We start from the raw sequence: 18437 nt of genomic DNA, 5'->3' as shown, positions 1-18437 counted from the left end.
TGAAAACAGCTAGTATAACCAATGATTTGTCTTGTGGTGAGCAATTATGTACAAACTCTTTATCTACTGGAGTTTAAATCTGCAGAAAGAATGCAATCCCAAATTGTTCTGGTTGGGATTATTTTTTTAATGGAAAAGGAGATTTATTTTATTGAAGCGTGGAGTGAAATGTAGGTGTCAAGCAGAGGTTAAATAAATTTATTTACATGCAGAGGTCTTGTGGTTGGCCAGGGCCCAGAGAAACATGATGAATAAAGGGGGGGGCAAGGTCTTGGGTTCAAATAGGCCACAACTATTTGATTACAGATGCAAATAGGCTTTGGCATAGGCACTGGGTATGTATCATATCAGCCAACCAAAATGCAGGTTAATTAATGGTTGGGTCAGCCCTAGCTTGAGGGTTGTCCTATAATGCTCATCAATTCCAGGAGATCACACCATGACAACCATTTGGAGGGGGAGCTATGGCCCATCAGCCCCCATCTGAGCTTCTAGACAGTAGCAAGCCCTCCCAGACCCCCATTTCTTGTTACAGAAGGGGGCAGGCTCCTAACCTCTGCCAAGACTAAGGATGCATAGGGTGGGAAATCCAACTCTGACTGAGCTGGCTGGGAGTGGGTGTAGGGTCACAGCCTGCCTAAATACCTGGCAAGTGGACCTGAATAAAGACCTTGAGTGAGGCTCAGATTCTCACTCAAGTCCGATGCGTAGGCTACACTCCCTTGCCCATCTATGATTGGCTCATTCAAACAGGCAGCCACCCAGCAGTTCGTGCAACTGGTGCAGGAGCAGGGTGTCCTCCAATGGTTGCACAGGGCAGGAGGAGGGACCCAGGCTGGTCCACGGCTGAGCTGAGTGGCAGCTGCCTCCTGCCACCATTCAACAGTAAACAGTCCTCCTTTAAGAAGAACTATGCAGAGAGACCAACAGAAACAGCTTCAGAGGTATGCAAAACACATATGTAACCAGTGCTCAGCTCTTTCTTCTACTTCTAAAAGAAGTAATTCATAAACCATCTGTTTGTAGTAATTGTGACAGTACAGTTTATACAGAGAGAGGGAGATAGCTAACTCTATGTATCCTTTCAAATTCAGAGTAGTTATTTACAGGCCCAAGACAGCACACCCATTAGAATGCATTTGATTCTAAAGTCCAAACCTATGCTTTATTACAATGAATGTAGGGAACAAGCCAAATTATTCCCTCTAACATCTTTTTCATATTGAAATATGAAGTATGTGGATTTCACATCTGAGCACAAGACTTCTGACATTTCAAAGATGCATAACTTCCACAATTTGCTGGTGGCTTACTCATCCTTTGAAACCACAAGTTCTTAAAATGTATTATTATTAGAAAGAATCATAACGTCAGGTAAAGCACAGTGTAGGAAATAAGCAAGGTGGAGGTGGTCCTGCTGAAGTAATTCTTTTTTTAAAAATCAATTCTGTCTTAAGAGTTGATGAGTGTGCACTTAAAAGAAGAACACAAAAGTGCTTCTTGGAACGCTGCTACTTTGTTTTAATTAGGATTCCAAGCAGCACTATCAAATGTTATGCCTTAGAATTGCTTCCAAAAGGAAGTGCAATTTAATTCCATCACTCTTTATTGCAGACCTACATATGCAGGAAGATTAAAAAAAGAACCAGAAAGGAGTCAGTCCACCCTCTCTGGTATACTTTTGCCTTGGTCCTCCCCTTCCCCATATTAACGTAATGTTTCGTTTCCGCCTTCCCCCAGGAAGACAATATCTAGATGTTTTCCTTTTGCTTACATTTCCTTAAATCAGTTTTCCCCAACCTGGCATGCTCCAGATGTTCAGGTTCTGCCGCTCCCATTGGCCCCAGCATGCCCATTGGCCAGGGCTGATGGGAGTTGTAGTCCAAAACATATGGAGGGGAAGGCTGCCTTAGCTGTAAGAATGTTTAATATCTCCTCTTATTTTTTTCCGTGTAATTCCTGAAGATTTGTAATATGCTCACCTTTACAATAATATCTGTTGAGTCACTTTGATAGTTTCTTTCTAAATCATCCTTTTTGTGGTTGTTATGCAGTGAGGATAATGCTTACAGTCATTTTCCAAAAGGTTGTTATGACTTTACCCAGGATGACGGCAATCTTTAAAAGGGCAAGGCAGCAAGGTAGAGTATGTACGCTTCTTCACTACCTGGGGTAGCAACAAAGATTCTAGTTTTGCTCTTCAGCAAATGGAAGAGGATGCTGGTCAAGGGCAGTGGTGCAATATAGTGCATTAGAACAGAGGTGGGTATCCTCTGGCTCCAACTTACGACTCTCATCAGCCCAAGACAGCATGGTCAGGGATGATGGGAACTGCAGTCCAGGAACATCTGGAAGATCACAAAGCTAAAAGCTAATGCTATTCTAGGTTGCATCAACAGAAGTACAGTGTCCAGATCAAGGGAAGTAATAGTACCACTCTATTCCGCCTTCGTCAGACCATATTTGGAGTACTGTGTTTAGTTTGGGCACCACAATTTAAGAAGGATGTTGAGAAACTGGAAAGTGTGCAGAAGATGGCCACCAAGATGATCAAGGGTCTGGAAACCAAGCCTTATGAAGAACAGTTGAAGGGGCTGGGTATGTTTAGCCTGGAAAGAGGAGACTGGGAGGAGATATAATAGCCATCTTCAAATATCTTAAGGGCGGTCACACAGAAGATGGCGCAAGCTTGTTTTCTCCTGCTCTGGAGGGTAGGACTTGAATCAATGGCTTCAAGCTACAAGAGAGGAGATTCCAACATCAGGAAGAGCTTTATGACAGCAAGAGCTGTCCAACAGTGGAACAGACTCCCTTGGAATGTGGTGGACTCTTCTTCATTGGAGGTTTTTAAGCAGAGGTTGGATGGTCAACTGTCATGGATGTTTTAGCTGAAAATTCCTACATTGCAGGGGGTTGAACTAGATTACCCTTGTAGTCCCTTCCAACTCTACAATTCTATGATTCTATGCACCATCTCTAAATGTAAATTGGGTCTTATGTCCCCTGGGCAGCATTATGAAAACAAATTGAAGAAAAATAAATAAAAACGAATGCTTCATTGCCTGATATTGTGTTCAACTGTTTCATCTGAGAGGAGAAATTCAATCTTTAAATGCAACTGATTCACCCCTAAATGCCATGGCATAATGGATAATGATAGTCAGTTACTGTTCTCATTCTCATTATTCTGAATAACCTAATGATCCAAGGAACAGAAGCAGGAGCAGTCATTCTTCCCTACAATGTATGTACTTGGGGAAGGATTTCATGTTAAAATGCTTTCCTGCTTCTTGGTGGTCTTGTGGAGCTCACTGATGCTTTCAACAGAGCTGCTCTTTCAATCACTGAGCGTTTTTAAAAGTCAAACATGTCCCACTTGGACCTATCACTCCTATACTTGACCTGCCTGGCTCCACAATCCAAGGCACAATAGTACTGCAGAGAAACCTCATTTCACAGTTAAGTCTGAGATGTAGTTAATCTCTGGCTGTATTGACACAGTGACTTCACTTAAGTGACCCCCTACTAAAGAAAATAAACTATAATGGGGAGAATTAGGCTACAATCCATAGAAGCTTACAATTCTAATGGAAGTTTTATCGCCCCCCGACCCCCCGGCCATAATCAGGCCTTTCACATATAATAAAAACCTGGGGGTTTTTTTAAGCTTCGGGAGCTTTAGAATTAAACGCAAGGCTAAGGACCTACTTTTACCAAGAAAAATGATGACAGTTCAATGGACTTTTCAAACCCTTTCACACACCCTTTCAAATTTTTGATAGATTGCAGTTCAGGTTTGCTGATGGGCTGGTTAGGAAAAATGCCTCATAGCACCCACCAATTCTCTCTCTCTCTCTCTCTCTCTCTCTCTCTCTCTCTCTCTCTCTCTCACACACACACACACACACACACACACACACAGAGTCAATAATAGCTGCAGGGTAACAATATGCACTCACAGCTGCAGTCTGACTTAATTTAACACTAGCAAGCCACGTGGAATTGCCAAAGCTTTCTCCAAGTCAGCTAGGCTTTGAAAGTTATCACACTATAACATGCTTCTAACCTGAAGCCCTTATTAACATTTAGGGATTGGAAGGATTAATGTTTCTGAAAAAATGTTTCAAAACACAAGAGTGAAAGAACAGTAAATATATCATTTCAGCAGAAACAAGGAAATTGGCATCCCAGAAATGAAAACTTGTTTTGATCATGGATACAAATCAGCAGATGTCGTGCTGGCATAGTGAATGTATGTTTAGATGCAATTGGAACTAGCACAGTGACTGATAAACTATCAAGCAATTGTTTTGACAATAACACAACAACACTACAGTAGCTCCTTTTTAAATTGTTCCAATGAGTCATGCAAATGCATCTCCAATAATATTAGGCAAGTCCATTCATTTACACCAGTGTTCTTACTAAGTAAGATATTACTACTTCATATTGGATGGCGTAGAACCAAGTATATTCTGATACTTCTGGTTATGGAAGTTCTAGGCATAATTACTGATCCTTTAAGTAACTTCTTTGCCAACCAAAAGCTGACCCCAGCACAGGCCAAATAAGGTGAGCTATTGGGTGTCAATGAACAGTGCAAACTTTATTTGTTTGGGCTATATTATTCTGTTGTCCAAAGGAAATACATAGCTTTCTCTTTTTAGCTTCTTGTCTCAGTGGATGGTGAATCATGGTTGTTGCCAGCTTTGGGTGACCTCTTATGGCCCATTGTGGAAGGTACCTGAATTGCATAAACTTGAAAGATGGACACCGTATGAATCAGTTTCTGCATATTAAAATTAAGCAGAGAAAAATAAAACATTTGGCACTTTGGAGCTGGATGCCAGAGATTACTAAGTGGGTGCCTGCTGGTTTTTTGCATGCATTTATTTAATGATTTATAAACAGCTTTCCAATAAATGCTTCCAAAGTGGTGTAACAACAAAAGAACATATATAAAAAATAATAATAATAATGTATACATAGTAATCTAAAAGTTTTACAGGGCATTCTAATGCTGGACTGATACTGTTTTAGATATATGACCTGAATGTATGCCTACTTGCTTTCACATGTTCTACTTCTATATTTGTAAACAAATAATAGTCTACAGCAGGGCCTACTTGAGATATGTGAAAATAACTAAGGTCCACTAAAAGGCAGTGCAGGGACAGAGCCAGCCACAAAATGAAGGCAGGTGGACGCAAAGTTTGGCATAATCAGCTGGGGATCACCAACGTCACTTTCTACCAATATCTAGTCCATATTTGGAAATTTCTAAATTCTTTGCCACATTGTTTTCCTTGTAGCAAGGAGTTCCATAGCTTAGTTTTCCATATCCTGAGAACAGACAATTTGCTCCTGAAGTATTGTGACAGCCTCACCATTTTCAGAAGAATTGGCTGATCCAAAGACTCTAAGTGGAAGAGGCTATATCTATATTTCACCTTTCTCATCACTCCATGCCTCTCAAAGTATTTTTACCTGTCTCTTCTCGTTGCTTCTTCCATTCTCCTTTCACACTCAACTTGCATCTCATTCCCACCTCCATCCCCCAAATTGCCAGATTCTTTTATCCTTCTTCTCTAGTCTTTTTACATTTACTTCTTCCTCTTATAAGAGCTTTCCTCTCTTATTCTCTTCATTTCTATTCCCAGTCTGTTTATTACAATTATTGTTAATAAAAACCTTTTATTTCACTTTCTAATTTCCATCCACAACTTCTCTAGATCTTTCCCCTCAGAGAAGGGAGACTTTCCTTCCTTCCTCATCCACCTCCATGCAATTATCTTTCTCTTGGTCTCCTCTACTCAGTGTGCAAGAGGTGCTGACATTGATCTAATCAAAACACTATGGCAAGGGTTGGGGGCAGGGCAAGCAAGTGAGTAGGCACTGCACTGTTTGTTACACTGAGGCCCACTTGAAAATGGTCCAAAGCCCACAGGTGGGTCTTGGCCCACCGTCTGAGAAACACTGGCCTATAGCACTTGTGATTAGTGAAGAAACTGGCCTATGATTTACCTTAGAACGTCCTACATTGTTACCAGATGGATGGATGGAAAGATAAATGCCATATAGATAATGCTTAAGGAATTCTGTATTTGAGAACTCTGATACAAACAGACCTGATCTGCACCTCCTAAACTAATGTGCAGATAAGAACTTAGTTGCACACCAGTTCTCATACTTCCCAGATGACTGGATGCAGTTCTCGGCTCAAAAAAAGTTCACAATATATTAGAAATCCATATTTTCAGAGGAAAATCATAGTATGGGAGAAAAAATACATTTAGAATGTATATTTTAATGCTTCTTAAATGTACATTTTTATGCTGATCTTTTTAAATTGCAGATTAATGCGAAATCAGAACAGAACAGATTTATGGAAAGGAAATAAACTTGTTTCACTTATCCCTAATTGATGGATAGACAGGGGCAGTGTAGCAAATATTAGTGTGTGTCTGTATAACTTTGTTAAAAACTTGCTTCAAGTTCTGTTTGTCATGTGTCAAACAAGGTTAATTTATGTTAAAAACATGATGGTTATTGAATAGGGGTCTTAGAAAAGAGGTAAGAAGGAGACTGGTTATGTCAAGGGCTATGTGACAGTTGCTATGATACAAAGAGCGTTCTTCTGCCAACACCAGACAAAGCACTAGCAAGCTAGCATGTCACAGCAGAGACTGCCCCAGGCTCCCACATCATAAGGAGACCTCCTTCTCTGAAATACCACATTAAATTCCTTTGCACGTTGATATTCAAACAAGAGGGAGGAATTGAAATCACTATTCTGATGCAAAAATGGTTTGATATAGGGAAAAGAACTGCGGATGAGAATATGAACAAGATAAGATTTGGGTCATCAGCATAAGGGACTTATTTCTCAATTAAAAATTCAGCACATCTCTTCAGATGCCAGTCATCACCTCCTTGTGCAGCACTAGGGACTAGCCTTGACATTTTGTCATATGAACCACTGGCTCTCTCATGAAGCAACACTTAAAACAAAGCTCAAATACCTTTGCAGCTTTATACCAGTGTAAGCCACACTTTAGTCATTTAAGAGCTAATTAATGCCAAGAACTGATGGGTTGTATCCAACTGGTGTCCCTTCCTCCTGAAACCCATCATCCCAACCCTGGGTTTGAGGATCACCTTCACCATTGCCAAAGATTGTCTCGGTCTGCTGGAACAAAGAGTTATTGGCTGGAGAAGCATCAATTGGATACAAGTCTGTAAGTATTCTTCTGATGAGGAGCCAAATGATAACACTATGGATGCTGTGGGCAGGTGTTAACAGTTCTGATTTGGGCAGCTCTTTAAGAACAGATAGCAGCATACAGGAATATTAGAATGATTTTTAATATTAAAAGACTGAGCCCAGGACTTCCAGAGGCCCACAGATATTGGCCTGGCCTACTGCTATCCAGCTGTTACCTGCTTGCAGTCCTGATCATCATAAGGACAGAGGCTCACCCCAGCCAGCAGGTACATGGCTGCTTCATATCAAGGTTTCCACTTCCTTCTCCAATAATGTAGTAAAAATCATACTGTGTCCTGACATCACATTGTGCATTTCCTACCTGCACCATGCAATGTTGCAACACCAGGTGAGGAAGGCAAGAGATATACATACGATGCTATCAGGGCACAAGCTATGGAGAAGGAAGAGGAGAATGTGACATGGGGCTGTTATTTTCTGTCGCGGCCTCCTCTTTTTCATCACACTGTTTTGAGTTTGGTTGCAACTTTCAAGGACAAGTGGGGCATACCTGGGTCTTTCTTACCATTGGATTAAAGCTATTGAGGCATTAGAAAAGTTTGAGATGAGCAGTATACACAGTGTTTGTCAAATAAAAAGTGCCAGGTGCCTCACCTCTTCACAGGATCTGGCCTCCTCTACACTACTAATAGGATTTCTCCCATCCCCACAACTGTTCTAGTTTGGAACAGCAGCAAAAAGGTTATTATAGAACTGGAAATATGTCTAGAGTTTCTCTATATGGTTCCCTGGGATCAATGTTACTGATTCATCACTTACAAGAAGTTATATAACAAGTTTCAGAAAATATAACTCTGCAGTAAGCGGCAGAGCAATGACTGTCCCCCACCTCAGTGGACAATATTTAAGTTATGAGGGGGTGGGCATAAGAAGATAGAATGAAAAATGCTGCAAAATATATATCTTATTCCTTTTTAACTTCTAGGAGTTCCTCGGACATAAAGAAATTATAACTCAGCATCAACATTGCCCCTTTAAGGCAAGCAAAACTAAAGGCAGCATTAACATACTATTAAGTTTCAGTTCTCAAGGCACAGTTGGCACTACTAAAGCCCAAGCAAAATCAAAGGCGGCATGAAGGCACAGATCTCTGAGCGCAACACTTGAAACATTTTTAATATAGAAATGGAGAAACTTGGATGTCTCCACTCTGTGGGTCACTGTCAAGTGAGAAAATTGCAAAGTGAAAAGTCACCTTAGATGTCCATGAAACAAAGTATGCTCTAATAACACAATGAATCAATGTCCTTCACCTTTCACTCATGTGCAAACATATACTAGCTCACATAAAAGCTTCAAAAGTCACAGGGGAAAAAAGATTTAGCCACTGTCTGGTATTTGAAAATATGCCTGAAAATATTTGTTGGGTTTGTTCTATGTAGGGAAGCTCATACTTCTAAAATAGTATTGATGATAGCCAATACTGACAACATCTAGTCCAGCCTTCTCTGTAAAAAAGCATTCACAATTGGCCGTAGACCCAAAAGATTTCAAGTAGGGAGTCAGCCTGTGTACCACTAGTCTGTTCTGTCCAAATAAACTAACAAAAGGGATACCAGCAAGGAATCTTCGTAACAACAAGCCAGAAAGGAACTTACCTAACCTGTTTAAAACTCTGATGCCATACTTGCCACTGATCTAAACAACAAACAGTCTCTGTTGATGTATTCTTCCAGTAGACCACATTGACCCTGTTTTACTTTCACACATCCCTCATCTTGCCCTGCTTCCAATTTAACTGAAGTTTATGTTGATACTCCCATGGCCCCCAAAAGCTGACCAACCATTCCTCTTTAAGACCCTAGACTTTCTCCTAAGTGGTGCCCGCAACCTGATGTTGAGATGTAGTGTTGAAATGACCACAGTCAAATTCAACACATATGTTAAGTTGGAAGTTACCAATGAAGTCCATCACAAATCACATTTGATATATATAAAAAAGAAACTTCTCAAAGATGAGGGGACTAGTTAAAAGAAAGTTTTAAAAGGAGGAGGATCAAATATCTCCAAAATCCTTAGAGGTTATTTTAAACCATAAAAGCTAAAACAATCTAATGGAAGCATCCCATTTGTGCAGTAACTCCCACCTGCACAATGGAACACCTGTCCAAATCTGAGAGTGAAGAGAGGGAATGGAAGTCCCATTGCATGGGCATTTGTTAGATACAACCCATAGCTAGAATGTATAAGGACACCAACAAGTCCAAGAGGATGTCAGAGTGGTTAATAATTGAGCTAGAAAAGCTGCAAAAGGCAAGGGTGATTCCTTCAAAGAAAGGGGGGGGGAATATTTATTTAAAATGATTTAGATCACAGCCTTTCCACTAAAAGAAGATTGTTATAAACCACTGTAATATCTACATGATAGAGTGGCAATGTTTTGGGGTTTTTTTAGAAAAAGAGGTGCTTTTTTTTTAGAAAATGCACCATGAACACCTCCCTCGTTCTCTTATAATGGCAATGGTGCCCACCTGGGAGGTGCCAGAACTGAATTCTGGCAGCTTCCAGCTGAAAAGAAAGCCTGTAAAGTGATATATAAATATTTTTATGAATAACTTTTTTTAAAAAACCACCCCCACCTCCAAATACAAAATGCTCAAGAGAAATAAAGAGATAGTGTGACATAACAACTGGAGTTCATATTTTAAAAACTTGTCTAAACAAAACTGCCTTGACCAGAAGGCAGAAAGCCAAAAGGAAGGGAACCTCTCACAGAATAAAATTCCATAACTGGGGTGCAGCCACTTAAAATACACTTCCACATATTGCAGACAGCAGAGCCTTAAGTCTGTGCTGGGATACAGAAAGGGGCCTTGAACGTCTTACCCAAATGAGAACAAAAGAATGTGATGAACGTGGCAATATTAAGGCAATCTAAAGAAAGAAGAACAATGTGAGGAGCTTATTACTTTCACCACAGATGAAGCTCATCAGCATTCCACCTCTCAATTCAAACCCAGTTTAATTTACATTCCCCAACCCTCAGTCTCCAGTCTCCGACCCAGGTACAAGCTCCTCCACAAACAATTGCCCAAGTGGAGTGTCCTCACCTTCATCTCACCTCAACGGACTGGACCAAAGTGCTAAGAATTATTGGCAAAGTTCAGCATTTACCCACTTTTTAACCTTTACCATACATATTCAAGAGATATGGACAACTTGTGGCACAAGGAGAAATGGTGTCAAACCTATATCTGTTTACAAGTGCTGTATATACAAAGAAGAAGAAGAAAAGTTTGGATTTGATATCCTGCTTTATCACTACCCTACGGAGTCTCAAAGCGGCTAACATTCTCCTTTCCCTTCCTCCCCCACAACAAACACTCAGTGAGGTGAGTGGGGCTGAGAGACTTCAGAGAAGTGGGACTGGCCCAAGGTCACCCAGCAGCTGCATGTGGAGGAGCGGGGAAGCGAACCCGGTTCACCAGATTACGAGTCTACCGCTCTTAACCATTACACCACACTGGCTCTCCAGTGGCTTGACATTACACAGAATCCAGCTACACCTGTTTATCCACTTTAAATTGGTGGAAAGGATAAATATCTGTTAAGCAATTTCAAACCTGTAAGAGAGTGGGGGGAAGAATGTGTTTTATTCGTTATATTCATAATAATGCTTTAAAGCTCTTGCAGCAAGCCAAGGAACAGCATGCTCTAAAACAGAGGATCTCATTTAAATATTTGACATAAGCAATTGTCTGGATGGCATACACATTTTTATGAGCAGCACTTTTTATAATGCTAGTGGCTGTAAATAATGGAAAGCCAATTAAAACGAATATCTTATCAAGGACAAATGCCATTAAACTACAAATAAAACGTTTATGCCAAGTCGTGAAAAATCTACCCTATTTAGTTAATGAATTGAGCATGGGATAATTTAGATTGCCAAACTACAATTTTAGAAAGCTGATGGGGATGTAAACCTGTGGAGAACTGCACTTCTGTGTTAGTGTATTGATTTGACTAGCACTTATTATGTTAGCAGCCTCTTGAATTTTATTATGAAGAGGAATTGAAAAGTTCCTCTTTTTCTGCTTGTCTCCTTAAACTGACTTGTTTTATTTAATGTATGCTTCACATCCCATTTAAGATTAGATTAACAACACAATCCTATGCATATTTACTGAGAAGTAAGTTCTACTGAGTTGAATGGGACTTACTCCCAGGTAAGCATTTATAGGGTTGCAAACTAAGTCTGCACTCTACAGGCAAAGTGTTGAATAACTTCAGAGAATTCAGTGCCAAAGAATTATGGGCTTCCCCACACTACATATTTATTGAGCATTCATTTATTTTCCAAACCACACAAAGTACAATCTTTTTTCAAAAAGTGGATTTGTTGCCATTGGGGTAGTATATAATTAATTTTTACTGTGGTGTTTCCCATAGGCATCTAGTTGGCCACTGTGAGAACAAAATGCCATTGGCCTGATCCAGCATGCTCTTTTATGTTATGTTCTTACTCTTACTTTATTTTGATTGGTCAACTCTGAGTAAAATTTAGTTGAGTGTCAATCATACTATCTAATTTAATTGCCTAAACCTGAAATTCTGGTTCCAAAATTAATCCCTTCCATGAAAAACCAACAATCTGGAGGCACCCCATGTCCTTCTTCTGCCGGATAAGTGTTTTAAAGAATAAAGTTGAGACAACTGTCCCCTTTTCTTCCAAAACAGATTTTTTTAAAAAAAAAACCCCAAAGTTTAACCTATAACTAACTCACAAGTTACATTTGGTTTCAAATGTGACCAAACTTTTCCCATCACCTGAAGGAATTCTAACATTATCCAGGTGCAATAAAATGTGCTTTTAATGCCACTAGAGAGTTGCTTGAGTATTATTACAGACACAGAACTGGCTGAGGAATCAAGAAGTGGATGAAGAAACCAGCTTCTGGACTGACAACTTTGTTATTTAATAGGATCCATGATAGGTTACTAGTCTCAATGCAGGCACTCTCATATAGTGATGAGTGGGTGAATTGCTGCTGCCTTCAACCCTGAGTGCCCGGGTGTCCCAACTGTGCATAGACACACTGTGTACAAGCAAGTGCTCCCGCATATAGGTTTCTCTGCAGTCATTTTCACTCAGTGAAGCAGGGATGCATTCTTGGTGGAGGAACTGGCAGAGTGACTCTGCTCCTGTTTCACCATACGAATGTACTTGGAAACTGGTAAGGAAATCTATCACAAAGTGTGCAATGAGCAAATGATTAACGTTAAATGAATACGTATAAATGCCCAACGAGCAAATCAGAATGAATACAAAAGGAATGCTCAATGTTGTATAACTGCCCTGCAAACAAGTTGGAACAAATGCTCAATAAAGACTGGACATAATCTAATTTGTGCAAGCAAATCAGGATGAATGTTCAATAAGTAGGTCATGTGAGGGAGTCCATAATTTGGCTTTGAACTCTCTGAAGTTATTTAACTCCTTGCCTATAGAGTGAAGATGAAGCCCATATTTCAATAAATGCTTACCTGGAAGTAAGTCCTATTCAACTCAGTAAACATGGATAAGATTGTGCTCTTAATCTAATAATCTTAAATGATGTGTGAAGTTTATGTTAAACAGAGCAAATTCCAAGGAGACAATGTTATGCAAACAGCAAATGGAAACCTTTTTATCCCTCCTCATAAAAAGTAAAGAGGCTAACATAATAAGTGCTAGTCAAATCAATACACTAACACAGAAGTGCAGTTCTCCACAGGTTTACATTCCCAACAGCATTCTCAAAATGTAGCCTGGCTATCTAAATTATCTCATGCTCAATTCATTAACTAAATAGGATGGGTTTTTCAAAACTTTGTCTGCTTTATTAGTAATTTTGTGGCATTTGCTCTTGAGACAATCATTTTAATTGACTCTCCATTATTTGCAGACACTGAATGTATTTATCAGATTTGTTTCCCCAATTTCTGATCTTAAGCAGCTCACATTATTCTGTAAATACAGCAAAATTAAATCCAAACAGATCCCTGAAGAGAGGGGAAGCAGGAGAACAGAACCAAAAAACGGCAACAGCAACAAAAACAAACACACAGAGAGAGACACAAGAATATTTTCCCACACAGATAAAATTCAATTTCTATAACAAAGGCCAAAGGAACAGAAGCAGAAGCAGCTCTGTACTGACTTGGGACACACATGTGATGGTGTTTGCCTTCCCTTTCCTTCCTTGCTTGTCCCAAACAGGGCAGCTGTCATAGATGCTGTGTGAAGGGATTCAGGCATGGCCAAACTTGGCCCTCCAGCTGTTTTGGGACTACATTTCCCATCATCCCTAGCTAACAGGACCAGTGGTCAGGGATGATGGGAATTGTAGTCCCAAAACAGCTGGAGGGCCAAGTTTGGCCATGCCTGGATCAGTCCCACCAGTAAATAAAGTCAAGGCACTGGATGGTCTTCACCTGCTTCCCTAATATGGTTTCCTTAACGCAGGATAGCTGGTCTTTCAAGACCACTGTGGTTGTAGTGATGGAACTCCTACTGAGATGCAGCACCTGTGTGCCAGTGGCTTGCACATAATTCATAGTAATTATATGCAACATGAAAATAACTACACATCATTCTAAAAATTATATTCTGCAGCCTATACTAACTATGCATAGACTATACAACCAACTCTAACCAAGCAATCCAGATCCCTAACCCAATGTGGTGGAGAAGGTTTAGATGAGATGGAGGCTTGCCTCTGCTGGTCCCTGCCAACAAAGGATCCCTGCCTCTTGGGAGCACCCAGTGGGCCTGCCTAAATGGCAAGTGAGCAGAAGCTTCCACCAGTGCTATCTCCACTGGCATCCTGTAGAACAGCTCCTGAAACAGAGCATTCAGATCTGACCTGGGCTGGAGCAGGATCTGCTGGATCCAGAACCAGATCTGTTGCCATCGTGCAATGGCAGTAGACTGGATCCAGGCCTCTTCACTGCCCAAGCCCAGCAACTAGATTAGCAAAGAGGCTCCCCCCCCCCCCCAGCCCGCACCTTCCACCCTGACCAGTGTGAGTGGCAGAACTGTGGATGCAGCAATGGCGGCACTGCTCCATTAATACCTGCCACTGCCAGCCATGGGGTTTAGATTCTGCTCTAAGTGTATGTACTTGAGTTTTATGATTTCAGCAAAGACAATTACTTGGCCAAGAGAAAAATAGAGCAGAAAATATGTCATAAATGTTTTGTGAGGCAGCACTGTGAACAAGCATGTCTCTGTGCTGCACGATCAATCTGCTGATTCTTTTAAAAAGTTACAAGAGCAGGCCATAAATCAGAGGTACAATTTATTTGCAGCTTTATAGAGACATTCTGAGTCACAGAGTCTTAAATGACTTTGTCTTGACTTTGTGTGCATTTTTGTTTTAAGAAAAGATAAGAGTGTTACATTCCCAATTTTGTATTAAACGGTAAAATAGGAATGCTCCTTTTTCTTTCTGTTGTTGTTATTACAGTGGTACCCCGGGTTACATACGCTTCAGGTTACAAATGCTTCAGGTTACAGACTCCACTAACCCAGAAATATTACCTAGGGTTAAGAACTTTGCTTCAGGATGAGAACAGAAATCGTTCTCTGGCGGCGCAGCAGCAGCAGGAGGCCCCATTAGCTAATGTGGTGCTTCAGGTTAAGAACAGTTTCAGGTTCAGGGCAGACCTCCAGAACGAATTAAGTTCTTAACCCGAGGTACCACTGTACTTAGTTGCTTTCCTGAAAACCCAAGGGTGTTTGGGTAATTTTGTTAAATGTCAGAAAAATAAGACAGTCAAATGAAAAATCTATCATCTATCTATCTATCTATCTATCTATCATCTATCTAATATTCCACACACAGAAAGCTTCGTGTCTATACATGGGAGTAGCCAGGATTTATTTGGGGGTGAGAGACTTTATGTTGCTGGGGCAGAACCGAGTTATCTGGTTCAGTTTGTTATGTATTTTTATTTATTTATTTGATTGGGGGGAACAGTTGCCCCTCCCTGCACCCACCTGGCTACGTCCATGGTAAATGATCTGAACACAAACTTCAGACAAAAGACAAAAATACAGGGCCAAATCCATGCTTATTACTCTACCCCCACCTGTCCCTATTTTTTTCTCTTTTTCTTACATGGTAGAAGAACAATTGGTGTAAAAGTACAGCTGCTGACAGGGCACGTACCTGATAAATATTGCTTGTCTACCTTCAATGAATCAATAAGGTCAAGATGTGCCCAGCCAAGCAGAGGTTTTGCTGGTGGAATGATTTTGCTTTACTTAAAAAAGAGAGAAAAACCTTACTATAAAAAATAGTAATATATGAAATGAGTGATTATGACTTAGTCCTTCCCCATTTTTTTACAGTCATCTATATTCTCTCTCTCTCTCTTACTGAACTACAATTTAATATATTATTGGTATTTTGTATTAAAAAAATATTCAATACCTTATCATAGTCCCTGTACTGTACCTTGTACCTAGGAGGATTTGGTCCAGAAAGGTGGCTTATAAATATTTAAATGAATAATATAATATAATGGTCCTAAGTCCGAAAAGAGGTTTAAATAATCTTCTCCATAGTTCTTGGGTGTTTTGAGTTAATTGTGAGAGAAAAGGTATACTAAAAAAAAAAAAAGAGGGAGGACTTGGAAACAGAACAAAAAGCTCATTTTCCTACTTAGAATGGTTAAATATATTGTACTGCACTTGTGGTTAGGAAGGCTCCTCATGACTGGTGTGCATGTGTGTCAACCTGGGGGTGTGGTGGAGGGGGAGGCAGGGAAAGAAAGTTTTGGTTGCACAAGTGAGAAATACACAGAAATTAGTAGCCAGAGAGATTTGTACCTACATGGCAAATGGGTAGGAGAGACATATGACAGACAAGAGACATGACAGAAGAGAATGAGTTTGGCGCTATTGAGAACATGCATCAGGAGACGTTAGAAGTCTGCATAGTGGTGGGGTGGGTGGAATATAAGTTCTACAATTCACTGATTTAATAGTGGGGGCTGAGAACTATATGTACCAGAATTTACCAGCTAAGGTAATAGCTACAGATCTCTTTTGTTGTTGTTGTTGTTTAGTCATTTAGTCATGTCCGACTCTTCATGACCCCATGGACCCAGAGCACACCAGGCACTCCTGTCTTCCACTGCCTCCCGCAGATCTCTAATATGTATTATATTTCCTGATGCAATATTGAAGGACTGTTACATAGGACAGGACCTATGGATTCTTAAAAATCGCCAAAAATCATCAAATAACCGACCCACTGAAAACAGGGCTAGATCTTGACACATCAAAGAAGCGTTTCAATTAAATGCGTTGTAAATTTAAACAGGGAAAATAGGTAGAGAAAAACAAGGGTCCACAGCACCATCTAGTGACACAATTTTATTTCGCATATACAACACATATAAATACCGGTAGCTTTTTCTTTACCAATCTAGCTGAGTCCCAGGTGTGCTATAAAAAAAGATTTACTTAAATTAAAGGTGATGCTATTAACATTTGTTCCTGTAGCCCATCAAACTGCAATGAGTCCTTTCTGGCCTTCCTGAACTTACAATTTAGCACAAAAAAGGGCTGTAAACTCTGCTGCGGTTTCTTATGTTATGCAAGTTAATGCTGGCCATTAAAATCTGTCCTAGGATGACTTGCCTTAATAGTTTTGCTGTGGATTTCCTTCAAGAGTACTGTAAGAAAAATGTTTCATACATTGCTCCCTTGTACTTGTCACAAGGTATTTAGAAATTTGCTCAGGCATTTTTATGATGCTATATGACCACTAAATTCTTAAGTACCTTTATACTGGGGGCAGGGAGAAGTTAAGCTTTTGCTCAAACAGCAACTTTTTATTATTATTTCACCTCTAAAATGCCTTTTATCTCCTGGGAAAACTTTGACACTCTGTGCTGTGTTAGCATTTTGCTGGCATAAATGTTTCAGTATTTACACCCCATAAACAAACAAACAAAAAATAGAAAGAAAAAGCACATTGATCAGAGGTGGCCCTTTCTTCTCTCTCTTTTCGTAGTAGGCAGTCTCTAGCAAAATTCAAACCAGTTTTTTTATTAAAAAAACCTTTATCAATCACCTAAACATTATTAGGAAGGCATGTACTGGGAGAACAAAGCAAATGGGAGAAAAATCGATATAGTTTTAATATTATGCAGAGTTGTCACTTTTTTTGGATGATACATTTAAATGAATTCCATATTTATGACTGCACTTGGGTAGATTTAATAACTTATCTGATATAACGCATCGCAAATTGTGCTATAAAATAAAGAGCCAAGTGAGTAAATACTGCTAGGAATACTCACAGTGCTATTCTATCAGTGTTTACTCAAAAAAATGTCCCACTGTGTTCAATGAGGGTTCTTTCCAGGTAAGTGTCAGGTTGCAGCCTAAAGCTAATCATGAAGGAATTTCCAGAGGGAGGACGTTTCTTTCCCCCCCTTGTTATCATAGAATTTTTAAAGTTTGAGGATCCTATGATTTTGTGAACGAACATGCTAAAAATAGCTCTATTTGTTCTTTGCATGACTTTTTATCCAGCTCCGATTTTAAGGATTAAATTCAGAATTGAATTTGTCACCACACATAGATGAAACCAAATCAAAATCAGAAACACAATTAATTTCTCTCTGGGAAAGTTGTCATAAATAAAAAGATACTTCTGATTCATATGCAAAGCCTTGAGTGGAAATAACACATGCAGGAAAATAATGGTGCGAGTAGGGGTGTGTTTTAAAAATGGAACTTCTACCCTATGCATAAATCAGGTAATAATAAAGTAAAATAGCATGGGCTTATAAATGAAATTCAAGTCTTAGGCACACATTTGATTCAATGCTTCAAAGGTGATCAGAACCAGGCCAGGTTGCTCCACTGGTTGCTGATAACAGATGGAAACAGGTGTGCTTTAGATGGTCAGCAGTCCACAGGGCATATGTAGAGCCCAGCATTGTCATTTGATATCTTTCTGGTGTAAGGTGAATTTTATTCATCCAGGTCTTTCAGGTGTTTTAATTTGTGTAGATATGTGGATTCAAAGTCCTGGTTATGACCTTACAGTTTGGGCCTAAGTTACCCGAAGGCCTATCTGCACATGTATCCACCTACCTGTAGCCTGAGATCAACCCCAGAAAGCTTGCTCAGATGCCCATCTGTTAA

At 39.9% G+C, this 18437-nt stretch overlaps 1 protein-coding gene across 1 annotated transcript in view; it reads right to left on the bottom strand.

Moving 5' to 3' along the window:
• The window catches only part of DOCK2 (dedicator of cytokinesis 2), a 263188-nt gene that overhangs the window by 132316 nt on the left and 112435 nt on the right, over positions 1–18437 (bottom strand). The window lies entirely within an intron of this gene.

Source organism: Podarcis raffonei, chromosome 2 (assembly GCF_027172205.1).
Source record: "Podarcis raffonei isolate rPodRaf1 chromosome 2, rPodRaf1.pri, whole genome shotgun sequence".
In the NCBI taxonomy this organism is placed as follows: Eukaryota; Metazoa; Chordata; class Lepidosauria; order Squamata; family Lacertidae; genus Podarcis; species Podarcis raffonei.
This window is presented reverse-complemented; position numbering and strand designations above follow the sequence as displayed.